Genomic DNA, 12,526 nt, shown 5'->3' on the forward strand with positions numbered 1-12,526 from the left:
GGAGAAGGAAATAGCAAACCGTTCCAGTATCTTTGCCAAGAAAACCCCAAATGGGGTCATGAAGAGTCAGACATGACTGAAGCAACTGAACAGCAACAGCTGCACCAGTCAGCAAATAAATGATCAATTATACAGATATAAGGTAGGGAAGACATGGCTAGACAATAAGGTTTGTTTTTTTGTTTTATTTTGTTTTTGTGGAGGACGTGGGGAAATACCTGGGGGTTGACTGTTCTATGTTCTCCCACTGAACAGAAAGGAGGGTAGAAGTAGGGTCTCTTCACTTCTAGGGCTATATCCCAAAGAGATTGTACAAATGGGAAAAGAACCCACATGTACAAAAATATTTATAGCAGTTCTTTTTTACGGTGGCAAAGAATTGGACATTGAGGGGATGCCCATCAACTGAGTAATGGCTGAACAAGTTGTGGTATATGAATGTAATAGAATACTATTGTGCTATAAGAAATGATGAGCAGGCGGGCTTTGGAAAAACCTGGAAAGATTTACATGAACTGATGCTGAGTGAAATGAGCAGAACCAGAAGAACATTATACACAGTAACAGCCACATTGTGTGATTACTAGCTTTGATAGACATGGCTCATCTCAGAAATGTAAGGTTCTAAGACAACTCTGAAAGCCTCATGCTGGAAAATGCTATCCACATCCAGAGAAAGAATTATGGAGTCTGAATGAAGATCTAAGTATACTGTTTGCTCTCTTTCTTTTTTGTTTTGTTTTGTTTCTTCTTTCTCCTGGTTCATTCCATTGGTTATAATTCTTCTTTACAACATGACTAATATGAAAATATGTTTAATATGAATGTATATGTAGAACCTTTATCAGACAGCATGCAGTCTTGGGGTGGAGTGAGAGGAGGGAGGGGGAGAAAATTTAAAATTCAGCAGATTGTGGAACTGAACGTTGTACACTAAAAATGAATTAATTTTAAAAAAAGTAGAGTTTCTTAAATTCTTCTTAAAGTAGAAAATCATACAATTGTCTAAAGATTGATGGCCCTATTTGTATCTTATCTTGACCCACTTGGTTTTCCTTTTACTTCCCTGTGTTGCCCATTCTTAAGCTATGAATTTATTTGTCTAAAAATCCTGAGCAAAGACTTTATTTTTTTACCTTGCTCTCCCCAAGCCTGATGTACTGGAGAGATCTATATCAGCATCCCAGAATCATAGGACTGGAAGGGACCTTCATAGGACATTTTCTAAGATATACATTTGTCTGCCAGCAAGTCTATAACTATGTCATCTTAATTGGATTGGTAGATTATTTTTATGAATAAATTCTCTAGCAGAGATTTTAAAATCTCTTACTTTAACTAGATGTAGAATACAGAGCCCATTTCCTACAGAAAGCCAAGAAAAGCCTTGAAATTCTGGCTCATCTAGCTCATACTAGAGTAAATCTGGCTTCCCTTCTTCCTTCTCTCATAGCATTTCTAATAATAGGCTCAATTATATACCAAGAATTAGTAGCAGAGACAGGGAGAAAGTGAAAGAAGTGTTTTTTCACAGGAAAAAATTAAAAATCAAATTAAATATCATGGGAGTTCAAATATGCAGAGAAAGTGCCAAAGAATTCCTGGAACTTCTGAACATCCAGAATTATAGTTTTCTCAAGAGTTTCAGTTAACTATTTATATTTTGGCTCAAAAAGTGGGGGAGGAGGGATATGCACCAGAATGTCTGAGCTCAATTTTGTGTTAAAATATTTTTGTTGTTATATCTTTTGGGGGAAGGGTTTCTATCCACTAAGAGACTGAATTCATGATGGTCACTCACTGGATACTTACTGTTGCCCAAATGGGAATTTTTTAAAAAGATGGGCCTTTTGCCAGGCTGGAGAGTACAATAGCCACTTGTGGGCCTTATCTTAAAGTGGTCAACAAGGAAGCTTTTACCTGCTACTTTTTTCCTTCTTGAGTTGGTCCTCCCCTCCTTAGGCAGCCTGATTGACCCTTCTCTCCTGTGGAAGTGGAGGTCACTATATTGGTGCTTGACTTAATGTGCGTGCTCATTTGCTTTAACCCTACTGCAACTCAAAATTTCTGAGCTCAAGGGATTCACTAATCTCAAGTCTCCCCAGTAGCAGAGACTACAGGGATGTACTACTATGCCTGGCTAATTCTTTTTAAAAATACATTTGGATTGATTTGTTTGGTTTCCCATGCCACCTACCTTTCCCAACATATCCCTCTTGCTAATCAATCTTAAAAAGCCATCACTTATTTTGAAGACTAAAACAAGTGATGGAGCCATCTCTGGTCATCCTGATCTACATCTGGCCGCTGCACCCAGATGGCTCTGGAGGACGAAGTGAGGCAGTTTCATCAACAATCCTCTGTAATCAGGAACGGGCATTGTATTGAGCACAGTTCTTGCACCTTTCACAATGAAGAGGTGATGGATTTTGAATGATAAGCCATACAAAATGGTCATAAGATTTTCCTTAAGAGAGGTTTTTACAGTTGAAAGCTGAATAAGCCTTTGTTAGTGGGAGCTATGATGCTTAATGTGCCCATTTTTGTTCAAATTTGCTCAACACCTGAGTTAAGCTTTGTTAGAGGGCATATTCCAGAATATAACTGGAGAGTTGCTTTAACTAGTGTTAAAGCATAAAAGGGGGGGGGAAGAGACAACAAAATTAAAAATAAAATAAAAGGACAGGCCCTTGCAGTTAATCCTGACAGATGTTTTTATTCAAAGTAATTATACTTGAGTAGTACACATAACAATAGAGCTGTTCATCTGCTTTTAAACAATTTTCAAACAATCCTGGTGAAGCCTCTAGCCTCTGATGATGCATTACAATAGTAAATTAGGACAAGATGTAGGTTTGTTTGTCTCTTCCCCCTCCCTTTTTATTCCAAATTTAACAAAAAAGAAACATTTTCTATGCAATGTGTAGAATAGGAGAGAATTGTATATGAAATTCTGAATCTCTATGGTATAGAGTTTGCCTTTCTTTTTAAATAGAGAATACATTCAATGTGTAACTTTCAAAGCTGTCTTGCTGGTTGATGATTCGGTCCTTCCTTCTGTTCTTATCTTTTTGGGCTGTGGAGGGTGTGGGGGGAAAACTCTATCCCTGGCCCTTCTCTCTTTATCACTTTCCTCTTTCCAAAATGAAAAAAAAAAATAATAAAAAGAAAATCCTTGTAAGAAATATGCATCAATTAAAACAAAAGAATATATTCACCATATCTAAAATTGTATTACATGTCTTATCGTATATCTTAAGTTCATCATTCTCAACAGGTAGGTAGCATGCTTCATCATTGGCACTCTGGAATTTTTTTTGGTTGTTATATTGTAGAATAAGGACAATGAGGGCAATTTGTTCTGGTGGCTGAAGCAGGTGCCATGGAGCACTTAGAGCTTGGTTAGACATCAAAGACACCAAGATCACCTAGTGCATCTCAAGTTATCGTCCGTCATCGTGACTGTCCCGCCACAGGACTGTGATGAGTTTGGAAGAGAGAGTGAGCTTGGGGCAGCTAGATGGCACAGTGAGTAGAGCACCAGCCCTGGAGTCAGGAGGACCTCATTTCAAATCTGGCCTCAGACACTTGACTCACTAGCTGTGCGACCTTGGCCAAGTCACTTAATCTCAATTGCCCTGCCGCCCCCGCCCCCTGCAAAAAAAGAGAGTGAGGCCGATGACTTCATGCAACTCTGCCTCACTGAAATCTAATTTATGCACAAAGCAAAAGATACCACCCTTATTATTTTACCTATCTCAAAGTCCTGCAGCGACAGGCAAGTGAAGAAGCAGTAGGTTAGGAAACGCTGGGAGTTGTAATCACTACACACAGGTGCCCCAGGTGACAGGGTCATCTTCTCACTGGAAGCAGCAGTGGGATTTGGCAGCCTTTTATTTTTTTTTATTTTTTTTGTTAAATAGTATTTTTTCTAACTATCTAAAGATAGTTTTCAACATTCATTTTTTATAAGATTTTGAATTTCAATTTTTTTCTCCCTCCCTCTCTCCCCTTCCTCCCTCTCCAAGATGACAAGCAATCTGATATGGGTTATACATGTGCAATCATGTAAATGTATTTCCACATTAGTCATGTTGTGTAACAGGAAACAGAGCAAAAGGGAAAAGCCATACACACAAAAAAACCAACAACAGTATGCTTCAATCTGCATTCAGACTCCATAGTTCTGAGCAGTCTTTTAAGGAGCACACTGCTCACCTCCTGGTGTGAGGAAGGGGCTAGAAAAGGTACCCTAAAAATTGTCTGCTTATCCAACCCTGGCCCATTTGTAGCTTGTGGAAATCTCACTCTGTGGTTGAAACACAAAAAAATTTGGAAAAATTTCTGGAAAGATGATTCCACTCATCATTGGTACATGGAATGTGCATTTGCTCATGGAGGCAAACAGCTCTTGTGAGAGAACTCAGCCACTGTTACATCTGAATAGCAGCCCCGAGGGAAACAAGGCTAGCAAATGAAGGCCAGTTTACCAAAGTGAGAGTTAGGTACATGTTTTTTGGGAGTGGCCACAGTGAAAAAGCATAGCGTGAAGCTGGTGTAGGTTTTGCAATCAAAATTAATCTAGTCAACAAACTTGTATACCTACCAGAAGGAATGAATAACAGGCTAATGACAACACAATTTCACTTGCAGGAAAAGGCCAGGCCACCATCATCAATGTGCATGCTCCCATCATGACGAACCCTGATGATGTCAAAGAAAAATCTGATGAAGACTTGGAGACCCTCATCATCAATGTGCTGAAAAAGGACAAACTTATAATTCTAGGTGACTCTAATGCAAGAGTAAGCACAGGTTGGATTGTCTTAGGAAGATTCTGAAGATCGCCTGACAACATAAGGTACTGGACACTGAGGTCTTTTCTTGAACTAAACTGCCAAGCATTCAGACTCTACTGCAGAAAGTGCAACTGATGGGTTGGCCATGTTGATCAAATGCCAAATGTATGTCAGCCTAAAAGACTACTTTATGGAGAACTCACTTAAAGCAGGTGTTCACATGGTGATCAGAAGAAGTGATTCACAAATACTCTCAAGGTCTCTCTGGAGAACTTTTGGAATTGGTTGTGTGACGTGCGAGATGTTGGTAGAGGATCTCCCAATATGGTATACCTGCATCAAAGGAGGTGCGGTGCTTTATGAGCAAAGCAGAATTGCAGCAGCTCAAAAAAAATCCACAAGATGCACACATTTAGAGACATCTCAACTCCAAATGTTCATATGGATTATTTGTGCCAGACCTGTGGTAGAGCTTTCTGAGCTCATATTGATCTGATCAGCCATAGTTGGACACACCATACCTTGACTCCAACATAGTGATGTCATTTTGGTCCTCTTTCAGAGTAAAGGACAACAACCAACTCATATGACACCGAATAACTAAATTCATTTTGGTAGAATTGGTTTTCTTTGTTATATTGGTTATATTTGTCATATTGGTTATGGTGAGGGCACAATCTCTGGGAACCCCCTTGAATCTGGAATACAGTCTCTGGGAGCCCCCTTGAACTGTACTTGAATCTTCCAACTGCATCTGGCCTTCCCCTAAGGCCACAAGCCTCACATTATCATTAGGCCCAAATCTCTACCTAGCCTCACCCTTTATTGTCCAGCTACTTCCCCACTCTTAATATATCAGTATCCATGCCTTCAGCTACTTCCCATCCTTAATTCCATTCTCTAGGTTCCTGGACTCTGACCCCACCTAATCCTCCTTAGACTTCCCCTCAAGACCCTCCCTAAACCCCTCCTCTAGTCACCCCAGACCACCCCTAAATCCCTCCTACAATCTTTGTGTAAATAATCTCCATCTTGCCTCCATGAAGGTGCTCAGATTCAATCTAATTCAGTAGGTTGAATCTGGCCCGCTTGTGGGAACAGGCATCACAAAGTGGGGGATTTCTTAAGACAGCCCATTATGGTGAATCCCTAATGAACTTTCTCTTTTCCCTTGGCTGAGAAGGCTTGAGTCAAATTCTTTCAGCAGGACCCGGCGTGTAGGTATTTTGGGGTCTCGAGCACCCATAGAAACCTATGGTTCCCCCAACAATTGTCATTTATAATAACCTCTTCATTTTTATTAGTCATATTGGTTATATGTGTTATATTGGTTCAGATATCATGGTCTACCCGTGAACAATTAAATTTTTTCTTCATTTTTGGCAGTATTTCTGTAAAGAATATTTTGAAGTCATATTCTTAGAATTCCTTTATATATCTTAAAGTTACAATGCAAGTATCTTATCCATTCTGCAATTATTTTCAATGAAATTTCTTGGTCTATATCTTCCCACTAGGTGTGGGGTCTACTTGGTATAAAAAATGCCGATGAGTTGTATGGGTTTACTTTATATCTTACAACTTTGCTGAAGGTATCCATTGTTTTAATTAATTTTTAGTTGGTTCTTGTTCCTGCTTTCTGCTTTCTGCACTGACACAAATGCCAGCCCAATCCCAGTTCTAGAAAGCTCTACATAGACCTTTCTGGCTCAATTCTCTCAGCCTGCTGGTCTCTGTCTCCTTATGTTGATCTGGGCTCCAAAAATGACCCACTATGATTTGTCCAGCTCACTCAGGTGCTCAGTTATTTGTTAGTGTCCTCCAGGGAGAAAGCTGGGCTGTACTCCTTCCTCTTGCTCAGCCATATTTGCCAGTCCCTTTCATAGTTTTTTTTAATATGTATTTAACTACCAAAAATCTAAATATTATTTGGGTTTTTATTCTGTAATATTTATAAGACTATATTTATTAACCAAATGGGTAGCTAGGTGGTAATTCATCTTCCTGTGTTTAAATCTGGCCTCAGACACTTACTAGCTGTGTCACCCTGGGCAAGTCACTTAACCCTGTTTGCCTCAGTTTCATCATCTGTAAAATGAGCTGGAGAACAAAAATGGCAAACCACTCTAGTATCTTTGCCAAGAAAACCCTAAATAGGGTGATGGAGAGTTGGACATGACTGAAAAATGACTGAACAGCAACAAAATTAATCAAACAAAAAGAGGAAGTTTTTTGAGGTATAACGGAAGAAGTGGTGATCACTCGATATGCAGAATGAGTTTATATATTATTCATAGCACATAGTGTAGTCCATGCTATGCTTCTGTGACTTCAGCTTCAACGATTTTACATTGCTGCACTACATTACTTGTTAATGAATTGTCTGGATTGGGAGCAATTAACGAAGCCTGGTAGCAGACCTGCATATATTTGAAACTTGGGAAACCATTTATTTTTCAAAATATCTAAACATATTCTTTCTAGTTTTTTCTATATTGGGGGATATTTCTTGCTCATGAAAAGTACCCTTTACAAGCTGCTATGGAGTGGTCTTTTGAACAAAATAGTTCAAGTTTAAAAGTCCTTCCCTCAGCATCCTGTGGCCATGCAATGACCACAGGAAATGAAGGGCATTGCTTCATCTGCTTTGGCCTTTATCTGTAAAATTGGTTTTGCCCACAAATGATGGGTTTCCTTCATAATCCAATGTGACTGTTTGCCCATATCATCTGACCCAGAATTCAACATCTCTATTTCATCCCTGGTTCCTCTTGAAGCATAATTTTCTCACTTTATTTTTCTTGCTTTTTGGTGATATGTGTAATATGGAAATATGTTTTGCGTGATTTCACATGTATTTGTTCAGTTGTGTCTGACTCTTTGTGACCTTATTTTGGGTTTATATAGATGAGGAAACTGAGGCAAATGGGGTTAAGTGACTTGCCCAGGGTCACACAGCTAGTAAGTTTCTGAGGTCACACTTGAACTCAGGTCTTCCTGACTCCAGGCCCAACACTATCCACTGAGACACTTAGCTGCCTGTTATGCATTTGCATTTGGGTTTCGTTGCTCATTCTCTTCTAGACTGTTGTGTCCTGTAAAGGAGAAGAGGTTAGGCAGCTGCTTAAGGCTAACTTTATTTATGATTTATTTAACCTTTTTTCCCGCACAAAGATAAGAATTCAACTGCCTGGACTGGCAACTAGCTTCCTGATAAACCCAGGGGAAAAAGAAGCTGCCCTAGTCTTCAAATGGAAATTTAATTACCAGTAAGATGTCAATAATAAAATCTAATTTCTCACTTTTTGTTTCTTTTCTTCCAACTGACACTCAGAAATCCTTTGCACTGGTCTTCATGTTATCTGGTATTAGGTCAGTGAAGGGGAAACTCCCAAAAGTCAGGGTGACTGGAGTGATATCAAGTTCTTAGAAGTTCATCAATTAATTAGATGAATGCTCACACTTTATTAACTGCCTAATCCTTCCAAATGCAGGTGTGGGAAGACCCTGAGTGAGCCATATTGAGGGTCAAAATAAATTTTAACTTTTCAAAACAACTTTGGATATTTATGGCAAGGGTGGAGTTAAGCAATGAAATGTAGGTCATTAGTACTTTTCTTTCCATACTGCAAAACAGGATATTTAGTCACTGTGAAATACCAACAACATTGTGCTTTGGTTAGAAATAGAAATGTAAAGAACTCCATTAATTCGCCTAGGAATTGCTATTTAACAATACAAAGGTATGCTAATAAATGAATCTGAACATTTATTTTCCTCTTTCATTAAGTTATTCCTGGAGAAATGGTCATGAATACATACTCTTTTTTCATTCAACTTTACATTAACTTTGCCAATTTTCTTATTTAATTTTCCTGAAATCACAACGTCCATGCTTTTTCTTAAAAACTGGCTCATGTAAACCTCTCAGAGACAAACAAAGCAGTAACAATAATTATATGATATTCTATATGTTTGAAAAAAGCTATTTATCAAAGAAACTTACTGGAAAAAGTTTTCAATATTAATTCATTGTCTGTGGTACCTTTTATCAAAATGTAGTTTCTCTGATTATCTCTTTTAATTAGGTCTATTTTCACTTTTGCTTTGTCTGAAGTAATGATTACTCCCTCTGCCTTAGGCTGGAAAAAATCTCACCTTGTTCTTTTGTTAGCTCTGCTGCTCCAAAATTCAATGCGAAGCATTATTTTAAATTTATTTGGAGAGGAACATTGGGAGATTTTGACATGGTTGCTGCCTCTAATCCACCATCTTTATTTTTGCCCCTTTTGATTAGCAGAATTGCCAAAGTCTAAAAAGGGGCACTATAGTCTAGTAGTAAAGAATTTATATTAGAGCATTCTTCACCAAAACTTAGAACACATTCTCTTATAAATACCCCTAGTAACAGCAAGGAAAGGGGATATTCATAGAGATCATAAGCAGAGAAGCACAAAAAGGAGAAACACAAATGGCCAAGGCATATTCAAAAAGAGACAATTCATTCCTCCAATGCTGCAGTGGCTACATGGCTGCTCTTACTGATCCTCCTGACCTTTATCTTACACTGCTAGACACTGCTCCATTGGTTGCTGCTGGACACTTATTATCTGCACTCCCAAGATATCCTGGGCCACACCATCTCTACTCCACTTGGGTCATCATTTTCATTCTCTCCATACTAGAAAATTGAGTTGCATCCCTGGAAAGACCCTACTTTTTTTTAGGCCAGCTTTGGATTTATCTTGCTTGGTTCCAAGTCTCCAGTGCACTTCCTGGATATCTTCATCCATGCCACTGCTTGTCTACACTCTCCTCTCCCTACATTTCAATTTACCTTTATGTGTGTTGTCTTCCCCCATTAGAATAGAACTCTCTGAGGTCACAGGATGTCTTTCTTGTTTCTATTTCTGTCTTCAGGTTTAACATAGGGCCTGGAATATGGTAAGAGCTTAAATACTCTCTTAATAAATACTTGGGGGCAGCTAAGTGGCTCAGTGAATATGATGGGGTGCTCAGACCCCAGCCATAGGACCATATGTCTCCCCAGCCCAAAGATCCTATCTCTGGCAATAACTCATGAGTGGGCCCCAGTGAGGCAAACTATCTCTTCCCTGTTATAAGAACAAGCTGACCTCTGTAGAATTTCCCTTTTATGAACAGGACTATCTTGTACCAGCAGAACTATCCTGTCCTGATTCCCACAGTTACTGTATCCAAACCAGAGGTCAAGCTCTTTATCATCTCCTGAGGCTATCTTGTTACAAACACAGATGTAGAGACATACAGACCCCTTAGAAGCCCCCTACCCCCACCCTCCACCAGTTCAGGCTATGCCAGTGGTGAATGACATCTGTGCCCAAAGTGCAGAAAGTGTGTGTTCACTACCTAATTAACATATTTGCCATACAATTCACTAAACTTTTTCTATATAAGCTTTAGCATCATTCCTGTTAGGTTGTGAGTTCCCTAAAGGAGCTCTGCCCACCTTTATTAGTGTTATAATAAACTTCTTGTCACTTGACTGGAAGACTTCTTAAAAGTTCATAAATTCTTTCTAGACAACTCCATCCTGAAATTCAGTATTTTGGTCCCTGAACCCCTAAAACTGCATCAGATAAAGCACTGAGGTTGGAATCAGGAAGACCTGAATTCAAAAGTGACCTCAGACCCTTAATAACTGTGTTGACCCATAGCAAGTCACTTAACTCTTGTTTGCTTTAATCCACTGGAGAAGGAAATAGCAAATCACTCTAATATCTTTACCAAGAAAACCCCATGGATAATATCCATGGGGGTCTTGAAGAGTTGGACATAACTGAACAACAACAAATAAAAAGTCTATGTCTGTTTGTCTATCATCCATCCATCTATCCATCTATCCATCCATCTTACAAAGAGCAGCAGTCATCAAAACTACCTGGTACTGGCTAAGAAACAGAGTTGTGGATCAGTGGAATAGGATAGGTACACAAGATGGAGAAGTCAATGACTATAGCAATCTACTCTTTGATAAACCCAAAGAGGCCAGCTTCTGGGCTAAGAATTCACTATTTCACAAAAACTGCTGGGAAAATTGGAAAATGGTAGGGCAGAAACTGGGCATAGACCAATATCTTATACCATATATCAAAATAATGTCAAAATGGGTTCATGATTTAGGAATAAAGGCTGAAATTATGAGCAATGTGGGAGAGCAAAGAATAGTTTACCTATCAGATTTATGGAAAAGAACAGAATTCATGACCCAACAAGAGATAGAGAGCATTACAAAATGCAAAATGGATAATTTTGATTATGTTAAATTGAAATGTTTTTGTACAAAAAAAAAACCAATGCAACAAAGATTAGGAGGGAAGCAGAAAATTGGGAGAAAATCTTTACAACTAGTGTCACTGATAAAGGCCTCATTTCTAAAATATACAGGGAACTGAGCCAAATATATAGGAATACAAGTCATTCCCTAGTTGAGAAATGGTCAAAGGATATGAACAGACAGTTTTCAGAGGAAGAAATTAAAGATATCTATAGGCATATGAAAAAATGCTCGAAATCACTACTGATTAGAGAAATGCAAATCAAAACAACTCTTAGATACCACATCTCTCCTGTCAGATTGGCTAAAATAACAAAACAGGAAAATGATAAATGCTGGAGAGGATGTGGGAAAATTGGAATATTGTTACATTGCTGGTGGAGTTGTGAACTGATCCAGCCATTTTGGAGAGCAATTTGGAACTATGCCCAAAGGGCTATAAAAATGTTCATACCCTTTGACCCAGCAGTACCACTTCTGGGGTTGTATCCCAAAGAGATCACGCAGGTGGGAAAAGGACCTATATGTACAAAAGTATGTATAGCGGTTCTCTTTGTGGTAGCTAAGAACTGGAAATCAAAAGGATGCCCATCAATTGGGGAATGGCTGAACAAGCTGTGGTATATGTAGGTAATGGAATACTATTTGCTATAAGAAATGGGGGTGACACGGACTTCATAACAACCTGGCAAAACTTACATGACATAATGCTGAGTGAGCGGAGCAGAGACAGGAGAACATTAGACACAACCACAGATATATGGATTCTGTGAGGACTAACCCTGACAGACTTTGCTCTTCTCAGCAACACAATGTGCAAAGACAACTCCAAAGGACTCACGACGGAGAATGCTATCTACATCCAGAGAAAGAACTATGGAGTATGAATGCAGATTGAGGCACACTTCATGCTTGCTTTTTCCCCCGCCTTTTTTTTCTCTCTTTTTGTTTTTGGGTTTTTTTTTCTTTTTTGGTTCTGTTTCTTCTTTCTCATGATTCATTCCATTGGTCATAATTCTTCTCCACAACTTGACTAATGTGTAAATTAATTCAATTTAAAGTTATACATGGAAGTTATATGGGATTCCATGCCGTCTTGGGGAGGGAGCGGGGGGAGGGAGGGAAGAAAATCTGGAACTCAAAATTATGTAGAACAGTGTGTTGTAAACTAAAAATAAAAAAAATTTAAAAAAATTTAAAAAAAAATAAAAATAAAATAAAAAAAATGTTTGTAAATGTTACCAATCCAGGGAGCACCCACTTCTTAAGCATTCTTTCAGTTGTTTTAGGCAAGTTCTTCCCTCCACCATTTCTCTTTGTCCGCTTCTCTCTCCACCTACACATCTCCCTCTAAGCAATACAATATATACTGTGGCTAATGAAAGACTCAGGCACCTGATTGGCTTAGTGC

General features: G+C 38.8%; 1 pseudogene; it reads left to right on the forward strand.

The window, feature by feature from the left end:
• Positions 1-4,694: 4,694 nt before the first annotated feature.
• The window catches only part of LOC118837150, a 42,505-nt pseudogene continuing 34,673 nt past the window's right edge, over positions 4,695-12,526 (forward strand).

Source organism: Trichosurus vulpecula, chromosome 2 (genome assembly GCF_011100635.1).
Source record: "Trichosurus vulpecula isolate mTriVul1 chromosome 2, mTriVul1.pri, whole genome shotgun sequence".
NCBI lineage: Eukaryota > Metazoa > Chordata > Mammalia > Diprotodontia > Phalangeridae > Trichosurus > Trichosurus vulpecula.